Source organism: Beta vulgaris, chromosome 6 (assembly GCF_026745355.1).
Source record: "Beta vulgaris subsp. vulgaris cultivar EL10 chromosome 6, EL10.2, whole genome shotgun sequence".
In the NCBI taxonomy this organism is placed as follows: Eukaryota; Viridiplantae; Streptophyta; class Magnoliopsida; order Caryophyllales; family Amaranthaceae; genus Beta; species Beta vulgaris.
The window spans coordinates 3037775-3060812 of NC_079207.1; the positions used below are offsets into that span (position 1 = coordinate 3037775).

The 23038-nt window shown below is 33.9% G+C and overlaps 1 long non-coding RNA gene across 1 annotated transcript; it reads left to right on the forward strand.

The window, feature by feature from the left end:
• Nucleotides 1–867: 867 nt before the first annotated feature.
• LOC125498265 (uncharacterized) lies at nt 868–22724 on the forward strand. Its single transcript, XR_007275133.2, has 2 exons — nt 868–1320; nt 22404–22724. It is a non-coding gene; the product is annotated as an uncharacterized LOC125498265 (long non-coding RNA).
• The last annotated feature ends 314 nt before the right edge of the window (nt 22725–23038 follow it).

Consider the following 23038-nt stretch of genomic DNA (forward strand, 5'->3'; position numbering starts at 1 on the left):
AGCTTGAGGTAGGAATTACAAATTTCTTCTTCCTTCTATGTCTTTGCATTTGAATTTGAGTTCATGCGTTTTGAAATGAAGGTGAGGTACTGAGGTTTATATTACTATGACATCTGCATAGAACGCAAAAAATTACTTTTTTCTACTATTTCTACTCTAATAAATTAATATGACATCTGTTTATATTAGTTGCAATTTTACTTTATTTATATGATTACCTTTTTTTTCTTTTTATGTTATAAAACACAACATGTGCATATGTATTAAGTGAGATTTTAGTCAATTTATACTAATATATCAAGATCGTCTTGTACAATTCAAGGGTCCTTTGCTAAATTAGATTATAAAGATTGTAAATTTTTGATAGATAGGAACAGACGAAAGAGTCATTAATGGGGTCTTTTCAGAGAATAGGAAAAGACGAAACAAAACAATTGATAGAAATTAACCTCTTTGAATTTGCATTCAACACTACACTCGATCAATTTGAAAGAAACAACCTATAATTAAATTTAGTATTTTTTTTAAAAAACTTTACGCAGACAACTATATAATTTATATTTTGGGAGCCATGTACAGTTGCTCACCTTACCCATGGCCTTAGCCACATCTGTAACATATACTTTTTAAAATATCAATATTTTACAATTTTTTCTTACACAAAATTTTAAATATTATAAAATAAAATCTATACTAATATATTAAAAGGCGTGCGTAAACCAGAAACGGTGCCACGTGGCGCTCTCCCTAGGGAGTTTTAGATCAAATTGATCCCGTGACATCATGTTCATGTACTAAAGTTTTAACCACTAGACTGTCCCAAACTCACAACTCACAACCGCGATGTCAACAAAAAAATTAGAAATTAAAATGACCGTTGTAGAGTAGACGCTCTTAATAACCGCGTTACACAGACTGTCGCAAACTCACAACTCACAAACAACTCACAACTTAAACCACCGCCTCATACTCATAACTCATAACTCTCATAACTCATAAATCTAAATCACCCTTCATCAAGAATTTGCTCTCTGCGATTTTGCAAAACCCTAATGAAAAATCCCCCATTCATTTTCTCCTTAAATTCATGCTTTAGAATATATTCGGCGACAAATCAAAATTTCGCTCCTTTTCCAACCATTCTGAATTTAGGATGGAATGTGAAGTTCTAGAATTCGATTTCTAGGGTTCCACATTCCGTAATTGAATTCGTATAATTCAAATGAGTGGTAATCGATTTCGGAATTTTGAGTTATCACCTTTTCAAGATAGAATATTGTGGATTTTTATGAATTTCATTGAAGGTTGTTCAAAGCCAAGGTACGTTCTCTCTGGATTGCATAATAAAAGCGTCATTTTTTGGTTGTTCTCTATGCATTTTTTTTAGGGACCAATTGTTCGTCGAGTTTTATGATTTATTAGGGTTGTTGTCGTGAATGAGATTTGTGAGACTTGTTCATGAGAACTTTGTTGACGAGCTAACATTATTGGAAAAAATGGGAATTTGGATCTGATTATGTTCTTTCATATTAGTATTGTTATCTGATTGACTAGGGAAGTTATTAGTGATATTCGAGGAGGGAAAATGGTGTTTATTTCAAAATTTAATAGTGGGTCTGTGGGTATGCGAAGCACCAAATAAATATGGTTTTTGGTAGGATGAAGCGAGCAAGAGTGTCATGTTTAATTGAAATTCTTCGTGCAACCTGATTTTGGAAATTACTTGCAGTTATTCTAATATTAGTATTCACATTGATGTTAATAATACTTAGTGTTCCCTTAATAAATGGGTATCAAATTTTTCCTTTCTGGATGTTTTGTGTTTATCCCAACACTCTTTGTTTTTACTGTTCTCTCGCTCGTTTTATATTGTTTTTTTAAATTGCATGTAATAATTATTTATAATCTTTGTTTTTGGCAATCGTATGATCTGTCTTTATTTCCATTATGTACCAAGGATTTATTAGACTTACTATGGCTTCTGGTAATAACTATCTCTAATAACTAATTTTAATCTGTGTTAACTATGATCTCTAATAGGATGAAGGGAGTGAAAAGAGACCCTGATTTGGGAAACTAAATGACAGTTGTTCTCTATGTTAATATTAGTATTCACATTGACTATAATAATACTTACTATCCCTTTCTTATATTGGTATCAAAACATTCTTTTTTGGATGTTCTAAAAGAAACTATATATCTTTTTTTTCATATTTTCTCTCTTGGTCAGCCTAATGTTTTGTGTTTACTTAACACTTAGTGAGGTTCGTAGGATACTGAATTTTGTATATTCGTGCATCTTGTTGAGAATTGTGTATGACAATGCATGTAGTGAGATAGTTTTGTTTTTGTATAATCCTCCCTACTTTGGATGCTATTGTGCAATTTCATAGGCCTTTTCTTATATCTTAGATTTTTGTTATGCTCTTTAATGGATCAAGATAAAGCAAGCTTTTTGTCAAATGTCTATATGGGCAAATAGTTGACAACAAATGTGAAATCAGAGTTGACAATTATGAAAGTAGCTGAATTGAGTTGTGTCCTTGCCCCCTATGGATTTGACAAAATATGAGGAAATGATTTGAATTAGTCACATACTAGATAGGTTCATAAGCTTATGAGGTTCGAGGTTATCTAGCGATGTGTATATCACGTGATTTGTCGAGGACGATGCTCCTATCCAGGTTTGTAGATTTCCAAGGTGCACTGTAAAATATGTTACAATTTTTTTGAGGAGTGAGGTGTTGTTGAGTTTGTGGCTGCTGTCGTGAATGAGTTTGTGAAACCTATTTATGAGAATTCTGTTGACTAGCCAACTTTAGTGAGGAAAATCGGAAAGGTGACTTGAGTAATGGATATAAGTGTCATCGTTGCTATGGTGGATTTGGGATCCGATTGACTAGGGATATTATTTATGATATAGTTTGAGGCTGGAATATAGTGTTGAGCAGAAGAAGAATAGTGGGCATGGTGATCATCCAGTAACCTTGGTGTCGTGTACGATTATGTGAGTGAAAGTGAGTCTTATTTAAATAAACAATACACGCACCTCATCGGGGAATTACTTGATGCTATTCAATTAACGATAATGAAGGTGAATGTTGTCTTAAACTAGGGTCAAATTTATTTTTCGATTGTTTTAAAGAAACATTACACTTTTTGCGATGCTAAGTTTAAAGCTGATTGATAATCAAAGCCTTAGGTAGGTAGCATGGGATGTGATTTTTGAGGCGTGTGAGGATTTGAATGCCTCCTGTAGACTAGCTTGCTTATGGTGGTCCATAAGATGCTGGGGTATATTCCTTTTGGATATGAGGAAAGTTGATTTGATGTCAAATAGATAAAAAGCTTCTGTTGAGGCAGTAAAGTCTTGCTCAAAGTGAAGTGATGTTATTATTATCTGCATCATGTCAGACTTTGGGAATTGGTATTATGAAACAATTGAAATGATCATAGTATTGAAGCTTTTATATCATATGGCCTTGTTGTTGATGTTTATACGGTAGTGTTAGTTGTTTATGACAATTGTGAATTACTGCATAGAACAATTTTTGAAATTAGTGGAAATGAGTTGTGTCCAACTAGTTTCTGATTCTAACGAAGTGAGGGGAAAAGCTTTGAATTAATTGTTTACTACTTTGGTAAAAATAGGTGACATAAGGAATAAGGCGTTTATGTAATGTCTATATCATGTGATGTGTCAAGGAATGCACCCATTAAGGTATAAGTGGATTAATATATTCGGGGTTTATTGTAAACGTGTTAAAAAAATTTATGAATTGATGGGTTGTTGAGTATTGTGATTTATCATGGTTGTTGCGTGAATGGAAGTTGTGAGAAATTTCAATGGGAGATATGTCGGGATTCTAACTTTATTGATGGAAATCATAATTGTGACTAAAAGTATATTTGGATTTAATTGTCATTGTTGCGTTCTGGTCTTAGAAACTGATTGACCACGGATTTTATTAATGGTACGTAGCATGAGGTTCGAATATTGTGTTGAGAACAAAGAACAGTTGTGGGCTAGTGATCATCCAAATGACCATGGTCGGTATTGTGGATCAGATTCGTGTGACTTATTCATGAGAGTTTTGTTGACAATTGGGGAGAAATGTTAAATTGGATCATATTGTCATTGTTGCGTATTGATTTGTCATCTGATGACAATCGATGCTATTTAATAGGAGGAGGCTGGAAAATCACCAAAAAGTGCTATTGTGTAAGGGAGCACCAAATAACAATGATTTCTTTTATGATGAAGTGAGTGAGAGAGAGACTTGTTTAGATGAAATTATACATGAACCTTTCATGGGAAATTCCTCGCAGGTTTTCTTAGTAACATTAGAGATTAGAACAAAGATTCAGGAGAGAAAAAGATAGTGGGTGGGTGGGTATATCTTTGTTATTGTAATAAGTTATGTAAAACTAAATCACAACTCTTTTTTTTTCCTATACTAGACTTATTTTTAAGCTAAAAAATAATTAGAGTCGTATGTAGTTACCATGTGATGTATAATTTTCAGGTTTTAGCAGATGTGAGTGCTTGTTGTAGTGGAGCTGGGTTACGTTTGGCTTATTGGATTCTGAGTTTTGCATATCATATGGGTTTTCAGTAAATTTGACTTGATATGAGCGTTGAATTGATGAAAAGATTCCCTTGAAACACTATGGTCATGCCTAAAGTGGTTGAAGTAATTGTTTATTTCTGTGTAGGCTCGTGTGCTTCTTGTCTATATTAGGATCGTGCAATATGGACATTTTGCTCACAACATTTGGGAAATTAATACTTGTAACATATATGAATCAACCTCGCAATCGAGTGGAAATGCTTTCGAATTAATGGTGTACCACTTGGGGTAATAAAACAGGCGAGACGAGGTTTTGAGGCTATTTTTGGGATGTGTATATCTTGTGATTTCGCAATGAGGGGGCTACTATAAAGGTATAAGTACACTGATGTTTTTGGGGTTTATTGTGAACATGTGTAGCATTTTGGAAACGATGGGCTGTGGAGTTTTGTGTTATACTCTGTTGAGTTGTGTGAATAAGATTTATGTAGAGAGATTTTGTCAAGCTAAAATTATTTGGGAAAAATGGTGATTTCAATTAAATTGTGATTGTTACGTAATGGTCTTTTGATCTTATTGACGAGGGATCTTATTAGTGATGAGTCAAGGCTGAAAATAACAGGAAACACTTTGTATACCAGTTGGGAAAAAAATTAGGTGATGTTTCATATCATGTGATGTGTCAAAGAAGGTGCTCGGATCACGGTGTTAGTGGAATAATTTTTCTGGGTTTTTGTAAAGAGCTTTACTATCTAGGTGTGATGGTTTATTGAATTTTTCATTAATTATGTTTGGTGTCGTGAATGAGATATGTGGGACTTACTCATGAGAGATCAGTTTATAATGTGATTAATGGTTTCTTTAATGATGAAGTGATTGAAATAGAGAAATTGTTTAGATGAAATTATACATGGTCTTGTTTTGGGAAATTACGTGTATGTTTCTTAATAATCTTAGTATTTGAGATGGAATAAAGAATTAGAAGAGCTAGAAAGTGTGAGGATGTTTGTTTTAGGTGATGTTTATATCATATGATGTGCCAAAGAAGGTGCTCCTAGCAAGGTATTAGTGGAGCAATGTTTAAGGGTTTATTGTAAAGAGCTTTACTATTTGCGGTGTGAGGGGTTGTTGAATTTTTTGTGTATTATGCTTGGTATCGTGAATGAGATTTGTCTGACTTATTCATGAGAGATCTGTTTATAATGTTAACAATTGATTCTTTAATGATGAAGTGAGTGAAAGAGAGTATTGTTCAGATGAAATTATACTTGCTCTTGTTTTGGGAAATAACATGTAGGTATTCTAATGATGGTAACATTTGGGACTAGAACAAAGAATCTGAAGAGATAGGAAGTGTGAGGGTGACCTTTTTTTTTTCCTTTTATCTTAGCTAATCATGTTGTAATAAACTGAAAGTTTATTGCTGTCAACTTATATTTGCTTAACTATGAAAGTTAAAAACAATCAACGCCTTAGGTAGGTACCACAAGTGCATGAATTCTTAGTAGGGGTATATTGAATGCTTGTTATCGTCTAGCTCACATAGGGTTGTTTATACTATGCTGAACTTTGTATATTCTTGTGGGTCTTTGGCGAATGTGATTTACTGTGAGCTGCCGAAGACAAACAACTTCCCTTGAAAGAGTTTGGTTTTTCCTAAAGGGGTCGGTGTTATTGTTTATTTTGGTTTAGTCTTCTCTGCTTCCTATTGACTTTAGGATTGCTGTCAACTTATATTTGCTTAACTATGATTATACTTAAAGATAGAAAAATAATCAATGCGTTAGGTAGGTACCACGAGATGTATGAATTCTTGGTAGGGGTGTATGTTAATGCCTGTTATCGTCTAGCTCACCGAGGGTCGTTTATACTATTCTGAACTTTGTATATTCTTGTGGGTCTTTGGCGAATGTGATTTACTGTGAGCTGTTGAAGGACAACAACTTCCCTTGAAAGAGTTCGGTTTGCCTAAAGGGGTGGGAGTTATTGTTTATTTTGGTTTAGTCTTCTGTGCTTCCTATTGACTTTGGGATCATGTGCTATAGTTATTATTTATTGTGAAATTAGCTGAACTGAGTTGTGTCCTTGCCCCCTACGGATTTGGCGAAATATGAGGAAATGATTTGAATTGGTCACATAATAGATAGGGTCATAAGCTTGAGTTTCGAGCTTATCTAGCTGATGTATATATCATGTGATCTGTTCAGGATGATGCTCCTATCAAGATTTGTAGATTTCCAAGTTTCACCATAAATATGTTACAATTTTTTTTGAGGAGTGAGTTGTTGAGTTTTGTGGTTGCTGTCGTAAATGAGTTTGTGAAACCTATTTATGAGAAATCTGTTCTAGCCAACTTTAGTGAGGAAAATCGAAAAGGTGACTTGAGTGTTTTGGGATATAAGTGTCATTGTTGCTATGGTGGATTTGAGATCCGATTGACTAGGGATATTATCTATGATATAGTTTGAGGCTGGAATATAGTGTTGAGCAGAAGAAGAATAGTGGGCATGGTGATCATCCAGTAACCTTGGTGCCGTGTACGATTATGTGAGTGAAAGTGAGTCTTATTTAGAATAAACAATACACGCACCTCATCTGGGGAATTACTTGATGCTATTCAATTAACGATAATGGGGAATTACTATACACCCACCTCATCCGGGGAATTACTTGGGATAAAAAACAAGTGACATAACATTTGAGGTTATTTAGGTGATGTGTCAAGAAGGTGCATTGGATTAATTATAAGTTGAGTTATGTTCCCTGAGTTTATGGTAAACATGTTTAGTATCGAGGACCAATTGGTTGTTAAGTTCTATGATTTATTATGGTTTGTATCGTGAATGAGATATGTGAGACTGTTCATGAGAACTCTGTTTACAAGGTAACATTATTTGGAGAAATGGGAATTTCGATTTGATTATCTTATTTCAATTGGAAGTGTTATCTGATGACTAGGGAAGTTATAAATGATAATCGATTCTGGAAAATGGTTTCATTTTGAAGTCTAATAGTGGGTATGACGAGCACTAAATAATTATGGTTTCTGATAGGATGGAATGAGTGAAAGAGAGTCTTGCTTAATTGAAATTCTAAGCGCAACCTGATTTGGGAAATTACTTGCAGTAGTTCTCTACTGAAATAATAATACTTATTGTTTCTTTCCAAAATTGGCATCAAGATTTTCCTTTTTGCATGTTTTAATAGAAATTATGCACTTCGTCTTTGTTAATCTTTTCTATGGGTCACATAAACTTAATGTTTTGTTTTTTCCCAACACTTACTGAGGTTCGTACAATGTGAGCTTTGAATATTTCGTGCGTCTTTAGAGAATTGTGTATGGCAATGCTTGCAGTGGCCGAAGAGATACCTTTGTTTATTCATAGTCCTTCGTACTTTGTATTGACTTTGGAATAGTTTATTACAAAACCAGTGAATCTATGCTATTGTACCAAGCTGTCATCATGCGGTCATTCTACTTGGTTGTGAATATATTGATGATCTAACTGAGTGTCGGCAATCTATATCTTATTTGTTTGTGTCTCTATCTTAGTCAAACGAATTGGAGTGACCTTGTACTCTTATCTTGGTTATACATTTGGGATTACCAGTTTTAAGAATATGGAGGGTTGTCTAAATTGATATATAGGTGTAGTGGGTTCTGGAGACTGGAAATTGTGCTGACAAAAAAATAATAGTGGGACAGTATGCTGATTCCTCATGTGGCTATCTTTGTAAATATATAAGTTTATAGGCTTTTTAATCTTAAATTTTTTAACTTGTTTAAAGGATTAGGATAAAGCAAATTTTATTCAGATGTTTCTATTGGCAAATAGTTGACAACAAATGTGAAATTAGAGTTGACAACATTGTGATATTAGTGAATTGAGTTGTGTCCTTGTCCCTCACGGATTTGGCGAAATATGAAGAAATGATTTGGATTCGGCGAAATAGGGTCATAAGCTTATGAAATTTGAGGCTTTCTAGCTGATGTGTGTATCATTTGTTCTGTCCACGATGATGCTTCTACCAAGGTAAATTTGAATTTCTGAGGTTCACTGTAAATATGTTACAATTTTTTTCAGGAGGGAGGTGGTGTTGTGTTTTGCGGCTGCTGTAACGAATGAGATTGTGGAATTTTTTTAAGAGAAATCTGTTGACAAGCTAATTCTAGTGAGGAAATTGGAAATGGTGTCTGTGAGTGTATTAGGATTTAATTGTCATCGTTGCTTTGGTGGATTTGTGATCCGATTGACCAGATTAATGATATAGCTTCAAGCTGGAATATAGTGTTGAGTAGAAGAACAGCTGGAATATAACCTTGGTGTCGTGAACGATGAAGTGAGTGCTGAGTCTTATTTAGATTAAATTAAACGCGCACATGATCTCGGAACTATTTGGTATTCAATTAACGATAATGAAGGTCAAAGTTGTTTTAAATTAGGTCAAACTTTCTTTTTTGGTTGTTTTAAAGAAAACATTACACTTTAAGATAAACTCATTCTTTCTTTCCCTAGAAAACTGTTTTTTTTGTGCTCGTCACAACATATTGTCTTCCCTTTTTTGTCTTCTGTTCCCCTTTTTCTAAAAATACATGTATTAGTTGTTTTTGTATTTATTTGTTTGTTATATTTTATCTTCTATATCTATACTTTAAGGATGTAGAAAGATTTTTATTTGAAATAAAAATATTGAAGGAATAGATTGTACGTCCCAATACAATGCTAACATTAGAGATTGCAACAAAGATTAAAGCAAAATAGAAATTGGGTGGTAACCTCTGAATATTCTTGTTGACTTAACTTACTTTTGCGATGTTAGTCTTAAATTTAAAGCTGATTAATAATCAAAGCCTTAGGTAGGTATCATGGGATGTGAATTTTTGAGGCGTGTGAATGCCTGTTGTTGACTAGCTTACTTAGGGTGGTTTGTAAGATGACGAGGTTTGTATATTCTTTTGGATATGTGAGAATTTGATTTGATGTGAGCATTGAATGGATAAAAAGCTTCAGTTGAGGCAGTAAAGTCTTGCTGGAAGTGAAGTTATGCTATTATTCTCTGCATCATATCAGATTTTGGGAAATGGTATTATGAAACAATTGAAATGATGCTAGTATTGAAGCTTTTTCATCATATAGCCTTCTTGTCGGATGTTTATATGGGCCGATTACTTGCTGATGAGAACTGTGAATTAGTGAAGAGAACAATCTTTGGAATTAGTGGAAATGAGTTGTGTTCAGCTAGTTTCTGATTCTAGCGAAGTGAGGGGAAAGGCTTTGAATTAATTGTTCAGTACTTTGGTAAAAATAGGTGACATAAGGATTAAGGCGTTTATGTAATGTCTATATCATGTGATGTGTCAAGTAATGCTCTCATCAAGGTATAGGTGGATTAATGTTTTCAGGGTTTATTGTAAACATATTAAAAACTTTTTAGGAAGTGATGGGTTGTTGAGTTTTGTGATTTATTATGGTTGTATCGTGAATGAAAGTTGTGAGACATTTCAATGGGAGATATGTTGGGGTTTTCCAACTTTATTGATGAAAATCGAAATTGTGAGTAAAAGTATATCTGGATTAAATTGTCATTTTTGCGTTCTGGACTTGGAAACTAATTGACCAAGATATTATTAATGATAATATGAGGTTGGAGTATTGGGTTGAGAACAAAGAACAGTTGTGGGCTGGTGATCATCCGGTGACCATGGTTGGTATCGTGGATGAGATTCGTATGACTTGTACATGAGAGTTTTGTTGACAATTGGGGAGAAATGGAAAATTGGATTGTATTGTCGTATGTTGTGTATTGATTTGTGATCTGATGACAAACAATGCTATTTAATGGGACAAGGCTGGAAAATGATGTTCAGGCCAAAAGTGTTATTGTGTAAGGGAGTACCCAATGACAATGTTTTTTTTTATGATGAAGTGAGAGGGAAAGAGAGTTGTTTAGATGTAATTATTCATGCACGTAACATGGGAAATTCCTTGCAGGTTTTCTTAGTAACAACAGATATTGGAATATAGATTCAGGAGATAGAGAGATAGTGGGTGGATGGGTTCATTTTTTTTTGTTGCACTAAGTTATGTTATACTAAACCGCAAATCTTTTTTATTGCTATACTATACGTTTTTTAAAGCTCAAAAATAATAAAGAGCTGTAGTTAGTTACTATGTGATGTATAATTTTCAGGTGTGAGCAGATGTGAGTGCTTGTTGTAGTCGAGCTCAATTCCAGGTTTTTAGTATATTCATGTGGGTTTTTAGTGAATGCGACTTGATGTGAGCGTGGAATTGATGGAAAGATTCCCTTGAAGCTCTATGGTCATGCCTAAAGTGGCTGAAGTAATTGTTTATTTCTGTGTAGTCTCATCTGCTTCCTGTTTATTTTAGGATCATGTATTTTTGGCATATTGCTGACGACATTTGGGAAACCATTACTTACAAAATTTAAGAATTAGTGGAATCGAGTTGTCTCCCCTCGGTTTCTAGCAATTGAGTGGAAATGCTTTCGGATTAATGGTGTACCACTTGGGGTAAAATAACAGACGAGACAAGGTTTTGAGACTATTTTTGCGATGTGTATATCTTGTGATGTCGCAATGAGTGTACTACTATCAAGGTATAAGTAGAGTACTGTTTTTTGGGTTTATTCTAACATGCTTAGCATTTCGGAAATGATGGGTTGTCGAGCTTTGTGACTTACTCTGTTGAGTTTTATGAAAAAGATTTGTGTCTTTTCCATGAGAAATATTTTGTCGAGCTAAAATTATTTGGAAAAAATGGTGTTTTCAATTAAATTGTCATTGTTACGTATTAGTTTTTTGATTATTGATGAGTCAAGGCCGAAAGTAACAGGAAACGCTTTGTATACTACTTGGAAAAAAAAACTGGTGGCTTAAAGTTTGAGGCTGTTTAGGTGATGTGTGTATCATGCGATGTGTCAAAGAGGGTGCTCCTATTACGGTATTAGTGGAGTAATGTTTCAGGGTTTATTGTGAAGAGCTATATTGTGAAGAGCTATACTATCTGGGTTGTGATGGTTTGTTGAATTGTTGATTTATTATGCTTGGTGTCGTGAATGAGATTGTGTGACTTACTCATGAGAGATCTGTTATAATGTGAAGAATGGTTTCTTTAATGATGAAGTAAGTGAAAGAGAGTATTGTTTAAATAAAATCATACATCGTCTTGTTTTAGGAAATTACTTGTAGGCATCTTAAGAGTGTTAGCATTTGAGGCTGTAACTAAGAATCAGAAGAGCTAGAAAGTGTAGATAGTATCGTTTAAATAAAATAATACATGGTCTTGTTTTAGGATTTTTTTTTGTATGTATCGTAATAATGTTAGCATTTGAGACTGGAACAAAGAATCAGAAGAGCTATAAAGTGTGAGGATGGCTGTTTAAGATGATGTGTATATCATATGACTTGTCAAAGAAGGTGCTCCTATCAAGGTGTTAGTGGTAATGTTTCTGGGTTTATCGTAAACAACTTTACTATTTGCGGTGTAATGGTTGTTGAATTTTCAATGTATTATGCTTGGTATCGTGAATGAGATTCGTCTGACTTATTCATGAGAGATTTGTTTATGTTGTTAACATTGGTTCTTTACTGATAGAGTGAGTGAAAGAGAGTACTGTTTAAATGAAATTATACATTTGTTTTGGGAAGTTACATGTAGGTATTTTAATAATGGTAACATTTGGTACTAGAACAAAGAATCTGAAGAGATAGGAAGTGTGAGGGTGACCTTTTTTTCCCTTTTATCTTAGTTAATCATGCTGTAATAAACTGAAAGTTTATCGCTGTCAACTTTTATTTGCTTAACTATGAATCTATGATTGTACGTAAAATTGGAAAAAAAATCAATGTCTTATATAGGTATTTATCCCAACATTTACTAAAGTTCGTACAATGTGAGCTTTGTGTTTCTTGCATCTTTGGAGAATTGTGTATGGCAATGCTTGCTGTAGGAGGTGATAGTTTTGTTTGTGTATAATCGTCGTCGCTACTTCATATGGACTTTGGAATAATTTATTATGAAGCTAGTGAATCTATGCTATTGTAACAAGCTGTCATCATGTAGTCATTCTAGTTGGTTGTGAATTTATTTGATGATCTAACCCAGTGTCGGGCAATCTATATCTCCTTTGTTTATGTCTCTATCTCTAGGAAAACGAATTGGAGTGACCTTGTACTCTTATCTTAGTTATAAATTTGGGATGCCCAATTTTTATGAATATGGAGGGTTGTCTACATTGATGTGTAGGTGTAGTGGGTTTTGGAGATTGGAAATGGTGCCGATAACTAAGAATAGTGATAGAGTATGCTGATGCCTCATGTGGCTATCTTTGTAGATATTTAAGATTTATAGGCTTTTTCTTATATCTTAAAATTTTTAATGTTTTTTAATGGATTAGGATAAAGTAAATTTTATATCAGATGTTTATGTTGGCAAATAGTTAAAAACAAATGTGAAATTAGAGTTAACAACAATTGTGAAGTTAGCTGAATTCAGTTTGTATCCTTGTCCCTCACGGATTTGGTGAAATATGAGGGACTCGTATACTTCCACAGGGTCATAAGCTTATGAAGTTCGAGGCTTTCTAGTTGATGTGCATATCATGTGATCCGTCGAGGTGATGCTCCTTTCAAGGTAAATGTGGATTTCTAAGGTTCAATGTAAATATGTTACAATTTTTTTGTGGAGCGAGGTTTTGCGTCTGCTGTCGCGAATGAGATTGTGAAATCTAGTTATGAGAAATCTGTTAACAAGTAACTCTAGTGAGGAAAATGGAAATGGTGTCTTTGAGTGTATTTGGATATAATTGTCATTGTTGTTTTGGTGGATTTGTGATCCAATTGACCACATATATTATTAATGATATAGTTTGAGGCTGGAATATAGTGTGGAGTAGAAGTAGAACAGTGGGCATAGTGGTCATCCAATAACTTTGGTGTCATGAACGATGAAGTGAGTGAAAGTGAGTCTTATTTAGTTGAAACTATACGCGCACCTGATGTGGGGAATTACTTGATGGTATTTAACTAACGATAATGAAGGTTGATGCAGTTGTCTTAAATTAGGGTAAAATGTTCTTTTCCGATTGTTTTAAAGAAACATTATAGTTTAAGATAAACTTGTTCTTTCTTTCTTTCCCCATAAAATTGTTTTTTTGGTGTGCATCACAACATTATGTCTTCCCTTTTTGTCTTACGCTTCCCTGTTTCTAATGGTACATGTAATAGTTGTTTTTATACTTATTTATTATATTTTTATCTTCATATCTTTAATTTACGGGTATAGAATAAATTTTTGTTTGAAATAAAATTATCGAAGGAATAGATTGTCCGTCCTAATACAATGCTCACAATAGAGATTCCAACAAAGATTAAAGCGAAATAGAAATTGGGAGGGTAACCTGTGAATATTCTTGCTGACTTAACTTACTTTTGCGATGTTAGTCTCAACTTTAAAGATGATAAATAATCAAAGCCTTAGGTAGGTACCATGGGATGTGAATTTTTGAGGCGTGTGAGGATCTGAATGCTTGCCATAGACTAGATGCTGAGTTTTGTATATTCTTTTGGATATGTGGGAATTTGATTTGATGTGAGCGTTAAATGGATAGAAAGCTTACGTTTAGGGAGTAATGATCTTGCTGGAAGTGAAGTGGTGCACTACTAATCTCTGCCATCATATCAGACTTTGGGAATTGGTATTATGAAACAAGTGAAATGATGATAATATTGAAGATGTTCATCAATATAGCCTTTTTGTGGATGTTTATATGGGCTTATTGCTTGTTGACGACAACACTGAATTAGTATAGAGAACAATGTTTGAAATTAGTGGAAATGAGTTGTGTCCTCCTAGTTTCCTACTCTAGCGAAGTGAGGGGAAAGGCTTTAAATTAATTGTTTACTACTTGGGTAAAAATAAGTGACATAAGGATTAAGGCGTTTTTGGTGATGTCTATATCATGCGATGTGTCAAGGAATGCTCACATCAAGGTATAGGTGGATTAATGTTTTCAGGGCTTGTTGTAAACATGTTACAATTTTTTTTTATTGTACTAAGTTATGTTATAATAAAGCGCAACTCTTTTCTTTTTTCTATACTACACTTATTTTTAAGCTCAAAAATAATTAGAGCCGTAGTTAGTTACCATGTGATGTATAAAATTCAGATGTGAGCAGATGTGAGTGCTTGTTGTAGTCGAGCTCAATTTCAGGTGGTTTGTAGGATGTTGAGTTTTGTTTATTCATGTGGGTTGTCAGTGAATGTGACTTTGATGTGAGCGTTGAATTGATGGACAGATTCCCTTGAAGCACTATGGTCATCCCTAAAGTGCCTGAAGTAATTGTTTATTTTCGTTTAGTCTCATCTGCTTCTTGTCTATTTTAGGATCGTGTATTATGTGAATATTGATGACAACATTTGGGAAGTTAGTACTTACTAAATTTACGAATTAGTGGAATCAATTTGTGTCCCCCCTCTGTTTCTAGCAGTCGAGTCAAAGTACTTTCGGATTTTTCGTGTACCACTCGAGGTAAAAAAACCAGCGAGACAAAGTTTTGAGGCTATTGTGATGTCACAATGCGGGTGCTACTATCCAGGCATAAGTAGCGTACTATTTTTGGGTTATATTTTGTACATGTTTAACATTTAGGAAACTATGGAATGTCGAGCTTTGGGACTTATTCTGTTGAGTTCTGTGAATAAGAGTTGTGTCTTTTCTATGGGAGAAATTTTGTCAAGCTAAAATTATTTGGAAAAAATGGTAAATTCATTTTAATTGTCATTACATATTGGTTTTTTGATCGATCAGGGATATTGTTGGTGATAAGTCATGGGTGAAAATAACAGAAACGCTTTCATACCACTTTGGGAAAAAATGGTGGCTTAAACTTGAGGTTGTTTGGGTGATGTGTATATCATGTGCTGTGTCAAAGAAGGTGCTCCTATCACGGTATTAGTGGTGTAATATTTCAGGGTATATTGTAAAGGGCTTTACTATCTGGGATGTGATGGTATGTTGAATTTTTGGATTTACCATGCTCGGTGTCGTGAATGAGATTTGTGTGACTCACTCATGAGAGATTTGTTTATAATGTGAACAATGGTTTTTTTAATGATGAAATGAGTTGAAGAGAGTATTGTTTAGATGCTCTTGTTTTGGGAAATTACTTGTGATGTTAACATTTGAGACTTAGACTGGATCAAAAAATTTGAAGAGATAGGAAGTTTGAGGATGGCTATTTTAGGTGATGTGTCAAAGAAGGTGCTCCTATCAAAGTGTTAGTGGAGTAATGCTTCAGGGTTCATTGTAAAGAGCTTTACTATTTGGGGTGTGATGGGTTGTTGAATTTTTTTTTGTATTATGCTTAGTATCGTGAATGGGATTTGTCTGACTTATTCATGAGAAATCTGTTTATATTGTTACAATGGTTTTTTTAATGTGAAGTGAGTGAAAGACATTTGAGATGAAAGACATTTATATTGTGAACAATGGTTTTTTTAATGATGAAATGAGTCAAAGAGAGTATTGTTTCGATGAAATTTTAGATGCTCTTGTTTTGGGAAATTACATGTGATGTTAACATTTGAGACTTAGACTGGATCAAAGAATTTGAAGAGATAGGAAGTTTGGGGATGGCTGTTTTAGGTGATGTGCCAAAGAAGGTGCTCCTATCAAGGTGTTAGTGGAGTAATGCTTCAGGGTTCATTGTAAAGAGATCTACTATTTGGGGTGTGATGGGTTGTTGAATTTTTGATGTCTTATGCTTGGTATCGTGAATGGGATTTGTTTGACTTATTTATGAGAAATCTGTTTATATTGTTACAATGGGTTTTTTAATGTGAAGTGAGTGAAAGACATTTGAGACTGGAACTAAGGATCACAAGAGATAGAAAGTGTGAGGATGGTTTTATTGTTCTTTTATCTTACTAAGTTATGCTGCGATAAACTGAATAATTATACTTAAAAAGTTAGAAAAACAATCAATGCCTTAGGTAGTTACCACAAGAGGCATGAATTCTTAGTAGGGCTGTATGTGAATGCTTGTTATCGTCTAGCTCTCGGAGTGCTGTTTATACGGTGTTGAACTTTGTTTATTCTTGTGGGTCTTTGGCGAATGTGATCTACTGTGAGCTGTTGAATGGACATATAACTTCCTTTGAAAGAGTTTGGTTATGCCTAAAGAGTAAAGGGGCCAGAGTTATTGTTTATTTTTGTGTAGTTTTCTCTGCTTCCTATTGACTTTGAGATCGTGTGCTATTGTTGAAGTTCTAATTATATAGCCTTAGCTGTTAAATGTTTGTATAGGCATATAGCTGACAACAAATGTAAACGAAAACGATTAGTTGAGTTATGCTCACAAGATTTATGGTAAACATGTTTAGTATCTGGGTATCAATCGGTTGTCGAGTTTTATGATCTATTATGATTTGTATCATGTATTTAGATTTGTGAGACTTGTTGACTTGCTAACATTATTGGGAAAAATGGGAATTTGTATCTGATTGTCTTCTTTCATATTGGAGTTGTAATGGTTGATTATGGAGGTTATTAATGATAATCAAGGCTGGAAAATAGTAGTTATGACGAGATCCAAATAATTATGGTTTCAGATGGGATGAAATGAGTGAAAGAGATTCTATGTCCTACCTGATTTAGGAAATTACTTGCAGTTATTCTCTATTTCAATCATAATACTTAGTGTTCCTTCCCAAAATTGGTATCAGAATTTTCCTTTTTAGATGTTTTAAAAGAAACTATACACTTCTTTTTTTTTTTATCTTTTCTCTCTTAGTCCCATCAACCTAATGTTTTGTGTTTATCCCAACACTTACCGAGGTTTCTTGGATGATGAGTTTTGTACATATCGTGCGTCTGTGGAGAATTCGTGTGTTGCAATGCCTGCAGTGGCTATAGTTATGTTTATGTATAGTTCTTCCTATTTTGTGTCGAGCCACTGAATTGATGTTATTGTTCTAAGCTGTCATTCACTCTAGTTGGTTATAATATATTCGATGATTTAACTCAGTGTCGCGCAATTTATATCTCATTCGATTGAGGCTCTAGCGGTGGCAAAATGATTTAGAGTGATCTTCTACTCTTATATTGGTTATAAATTTGGGATACTCGGTTTTATGATATGGAGGGTTGTCTAAATTGATATATCGGGGCATTGGGTTTTGAAATTTGGAAATTGATATATCGGTGCCTTATGTGGCTGTCTTTGTAAATATTTTAGTTCGAGAGGCTTTTCTTATATCTTAAATTTTTTAATGCTATTTTATGGATCAAGAATAAAGCAAGTTTTGGGTCAGATGTTTATATAGGCAAATAGTTGACAACAAATGTCATAGTGGAGTTGACATTAATTGTGAAATTCGGAATTGCGTTGGGTTTGACGAAATATGGGAAATGATTTGAAATAATATGTACCATATAGGGTCATAAGGTGCTATAAAGTTCAAGGCTATTTAGCTAATGAGTATACATGTGATCTGTCCACGATGGTGCTCCTTTCAAGGTATATGTGGATTTCTAGGGTTCATTGCAAATATGTTGCATCAAATTTTTTAAGAAGTTTTGTGGCTGCTCTCGTGAATGAGATTGTGAGACCTATTTATGAGAAATTTCTTGACAATTAACTTCAGTGAGGAAAATTGGAATGGTAACTTGAATGTATTTGGAAATAATTGTCATTGATGCTTTGGTGATTTGTGATCCAATTGACCAGGGATATTCTTATATAGTTTGAGGCGGAATATAGTGTTGCGTAGAAGAACAGTGAGCATGGTAATCATGTTAATAACCTTGGTCTTGTACGATGAAGTGAGTGAATGTCAGTCTTAGTTAGATCATATTATATGTGCATTGTATTGGGTTACATGATTCAAGGAAAAAATGAAAAATATTACTCCATGCGTTCCAATACAATGCTTAACATAAGAGATTGGAACGAAGATTAAAGCGAGATAGAAATTCGGAGGGTGTGTATTTTAATTGCACTAAGTTGCAATCTATTATACTGTAAATATATTTGATGGTATAACTTATAAATGCGAAGCTATAGGATGTGTGAAGTTAGGTAGGTACCATGGGAGGGGATGTGGGATGTATGAATATTTGAGGCGTGTGGGGATCTGAACGTTTGCTGTAGACTAGCTTACTTAGGGCGGTTAATAAGATGCCGAGTTTGATCTGAGCGACTGACCGTTGAATGGATAAGCTTTGTTGACAGTGCAAAGTTCATGCTGGAAGTGAAATGATGCTATTATTCTCTGCATCATATCTGATTTTGGGATCTGTTATTATGAAGCAAGTGAAGTGATGCTATTATTCAAGCTTTTAGTCATATAGCCTGTGTTGGATGTTTATATGGGCATATTCTGATAACTAATTTGAAATTAGTGCGGAAAACAATTATGTAACTAGTGAAATTGAGCTCTCTCCACCTAGTTTCAGTTTCTTGAAAAATAAGGGGAAAAGGCTTTGAATTAATTGTATACCACTTATGGAAAAATAGGTGTATGTTTAAGGCATTTTTGGTAACGTGTTTATCATGTGATGTGTCAAGGTCATCCCATTCAATCCGGGGATGACATGTCTCTTGGTAAGAGGAACATAGAGCTCAGAATTATGGGTGTATTAGATACTCCCAAATGAAAAGGAAATTGATCTATGGTCGATTAAGAGACCATGTGGGACTAACCCTAGACACTTCGAGGCAAGAGATAGGTAATTACACACATCCGGTTCCTGCGGGGCGCTCGCAATAAGGAAGGTGGTCCCCGTAAGGTAGATACGTCGGGTAATGTTTTCAAGGTTTTTTGTAGTCATGTTACGAAATTTTAGGAAGTGATTTGTTTTGAAGTTCCGCGATTTCTTATGGTTGGTATCGTGAATGAGATTTGTAAGACATGGTTTGGCTTTCTTATGATGCATGTCTTTATTGGGAAAAATGGGAATTAGATTTAATTGTCATTGTTGTGTGTTATTGCGTTCACGGAAAATCTAACTAGTATGATGGTGTGTGAGAGAGTTGCCTAGATGAAATAACATTGGAGATGGGAACGAAGATTGAAATATACAAGTCGAATGGTACGCGTATATTTTTCATTGTACTAAGCTGAAAATATTCTTGCTAACTACTTATTTGGTTGTACTGTAGTTGATACTCAAAGCTGAAAAATAATCCTAGTTAGGTACCATATGATGTATAAGTTTTAGGTCTTAATGCTTGTTGTAGTCTACCTCACTCTGCTGGTTTATAGGATGCTGAGTTTCTTGTGGGTCTATGCCAAATGTGATTTGAAGTGAGTGGAATGAACGGAAAGCTTCCCTTGAAAGAGTATGGTCATGCGAAGAGACTTTCTCTCTAGTCTTCTCTACTTTCGATCGACTTTGGGCTCTTATATTATGAAGCAAGTGAAATTATGCTATTATTCAAACTTTTCATCATATAGCCCTTGTGTTAGGTGTTTTTATGGGCAATTACTGACAGCAAATGTGAGATTAATCCAACAACATTTGTGAATTAGTGGAATTGAGTCTGCCCCTCTCCCTTTGGTTTCTTGCAATTGAGATGAAACGCTTTGAATTGAATTTATACCACAAAAGAACAGGTTACTAAAGAGGTTATTAGGTGATGTGTATATCATGTGATGTAGCAAAGAAGTTGCTCATGTAGGCTGTAAAGGTATAAGTGGAGTAATATTTTCGAGGTTTATTGTAAACTTATGAAGCATTCAGGATGCGATGGGTTGTCTCGTATTGTGATATGTAAGGGTTGGTGTATAGTGAATGAGATTTGTGAGCCTTTTTAATGGGAGATATGTTGGGCATGCTAACTTTAATGTGGAAAATGAGTATTTGGATTTAATTGTCATTCTTGCGTATTGGATTTGTGATATGAATGACCAGGGATGTTAGTGGAAAATTGTATTTAGAATATGTTTCAATAGTGGGTATGTGAGCACCCATAAGGCCATAATTGTGGTTTCGTGTGATGAAAGTGAGTGAGAGAGAGTATGGTTTCGGTGAAATCATACGTGCACTATTTTTATCTGCAATTATTTCCGATTCTTTATATTCGTATTTATATTGAAGACTATGATACTTATTAATCTGTCACTAAATTGGTATCAGATTTTCTTTTTTGTATGTTTTACAAGAAACTTTACGCTTTTTCTCTTGAACCCGTGAACGTAATTGTTCGTCGTTTAATCTAACTCTTTGTTCCCTTTTTTCTCTTCCTGCTTCATTTTTGTTTGTTTTTCTAGCTACATATGGTAACTAGTCTTGATCTTCTTTTGTTTAACTGTATCTTCTTTTACTTAAATTTTTTTACGGGATATCTTCTTTGATTTTAGTTTGATGCTATGGATGAATATTTATTAGAAATTACTATCCAAAGATCTAAACATCCCAATATAATGTTAATTAGAGTCTGAAACAAAGATTGGGATCTGATGAAAAATGGAAGGGTGGGTGTTTTTTCGTACTAAACTATGTTTACTAATTTGGAAATAATCTTGGTGGCATACACTTATTTTTGCTAAACTATACTAGAAATTAAAGTTGAAAATTAATCAAAGGAAGTTACCATGTGATGTTTTAATTTTTGAGGTATGGGAGGATGCTGAGTTTTGTGTGCCTGTGATGGAGTATTAATAAGTGTATTATGATGCCTAAACTGACTCAAGAGAAAGTTTATCTATGTTAGTCCTCTCTACTACATATCGACTTTGGGATATAAGTATTATTGAAGCAAGTGGAATGGTGCTATTATCAAGATGGTTGTGAAAAATATTTGATGATCTAACCGAGTGTCGTACGCTCCATATCTGATCGAGTCTGTAGCTCCAAGAAAATGTTTTAGAGTGATGGCATACTCTATAACTTGAACCTTATCTTTCTCCTATTTTGTTATCATCGAACTTGGACCGACATAATGCTTGAGATCGTTTGTCTGAGTTGTTGCTCATTCTTTAAGATGTGTATATGTGATATAAGATATGCTAAGTGGCGTGCTTTTTTGAAGGTAAGGGTGGATTACTTGATCACTGCCTATTTTTGTGAGGAATTCGAAGTCATGAACCAGTCTTTATGGTGGTGTTTTTTTCTAGTAGTTAGTGCAGACCTTTTGTCTGAGAGGTATGGTTTTGGTCTATGTTACTCGCGGTTCATGGTAATTATCTGTATGGACTATGGAGTTATCTATATTCAATTAGGTCACATGTCCTCTGGAGTTAACACTTGATGAATAAAGGAATATTTGAGAGTTTGTGATATGTAATGAAGTGAGTTAACTGAAGCCAAGTTTGATGTTGCTACAGCTACATATAATAGGAAGCCTTTCAACTTTACGTTTCAATCCAGTTTAAGGATATTAGCCTATATGTTGTAGTGTATGTAGAATGTAGCATTGAGTTTTATTCAACCTCGATGAAGTTTTGGCTTCTTTGAAGATAACTAGATTTTACTAATTATGTTCCTTTTTTTATTGTTTAACGAATTTGTATTAATTAGGAAACTATATTCAAGATTTTAATATAGCAAGAAAAACTGCTATTGTTTTTAGGTACAAGATAAGTGATCTCGATTTCTAATTGCAAGCAAGCTATGTAATGTGAGGGAAATGTTAGTTGCTAATCTTCTGACTGTGGTTGCTCTATATATTAGTTCAAGGATGGGCTGGATGATTGAGGTCAAATGACCATTTGAGGATTTATAAATCATTGAGTCAAGGGGACATCGTATATTTACGCTTTTTTCAATACATTTAAAAGCAGTATTAATGAATTTTAATTGCAGGAAAGCAGTTGCTTAATGATTGGTTATATGGACTAGTTTTGATTGGAGATCGTTATGCATCTGGGAAGTAATAAGTGTGTGCTTTATTATCTTTTGATATTTGGTGTGGTTATTAGTTTTGATTGAAAGATTTTAGAAGTCATATGAATTGTTTTATGAGATTTGGATGTGTTTGTGGGTTTGGTTTCAAGGCTTTTTATGGTTCCAATATGTAAATTAAGTAGCGTTCACTTTAATTATGTATTAAATTATTTAAATATTTTTTCTGTTGTAATAAGAATACGCTGAAAAAATAATTTTTATGTGTGGCTTATTGTTTAATTATGCTTACAAGATTGACTATAATAGTTTTGTATCTTTTTACGAGAAATGTTTTTAAAAAGGAATTATTATGAAGTTGTAGTTATATTCTATTAATTTTTGTCAAGATTAGGGGTAAGTACGTAATTATATCAAGGGTGTTTTGTGGGTATATTCGTAATTTTGATATTTAAAAGGCTATTTTAAGTAATTTTACAAAAAGTATTTTTGTAATTTTATGTAAGGTTTTGCATATATTTTTGTAATTATAAATAGGGGTAAGTAATTATACACGAGTGAAAAAAAAGTACATAATTATACAGAGTATGTAATTT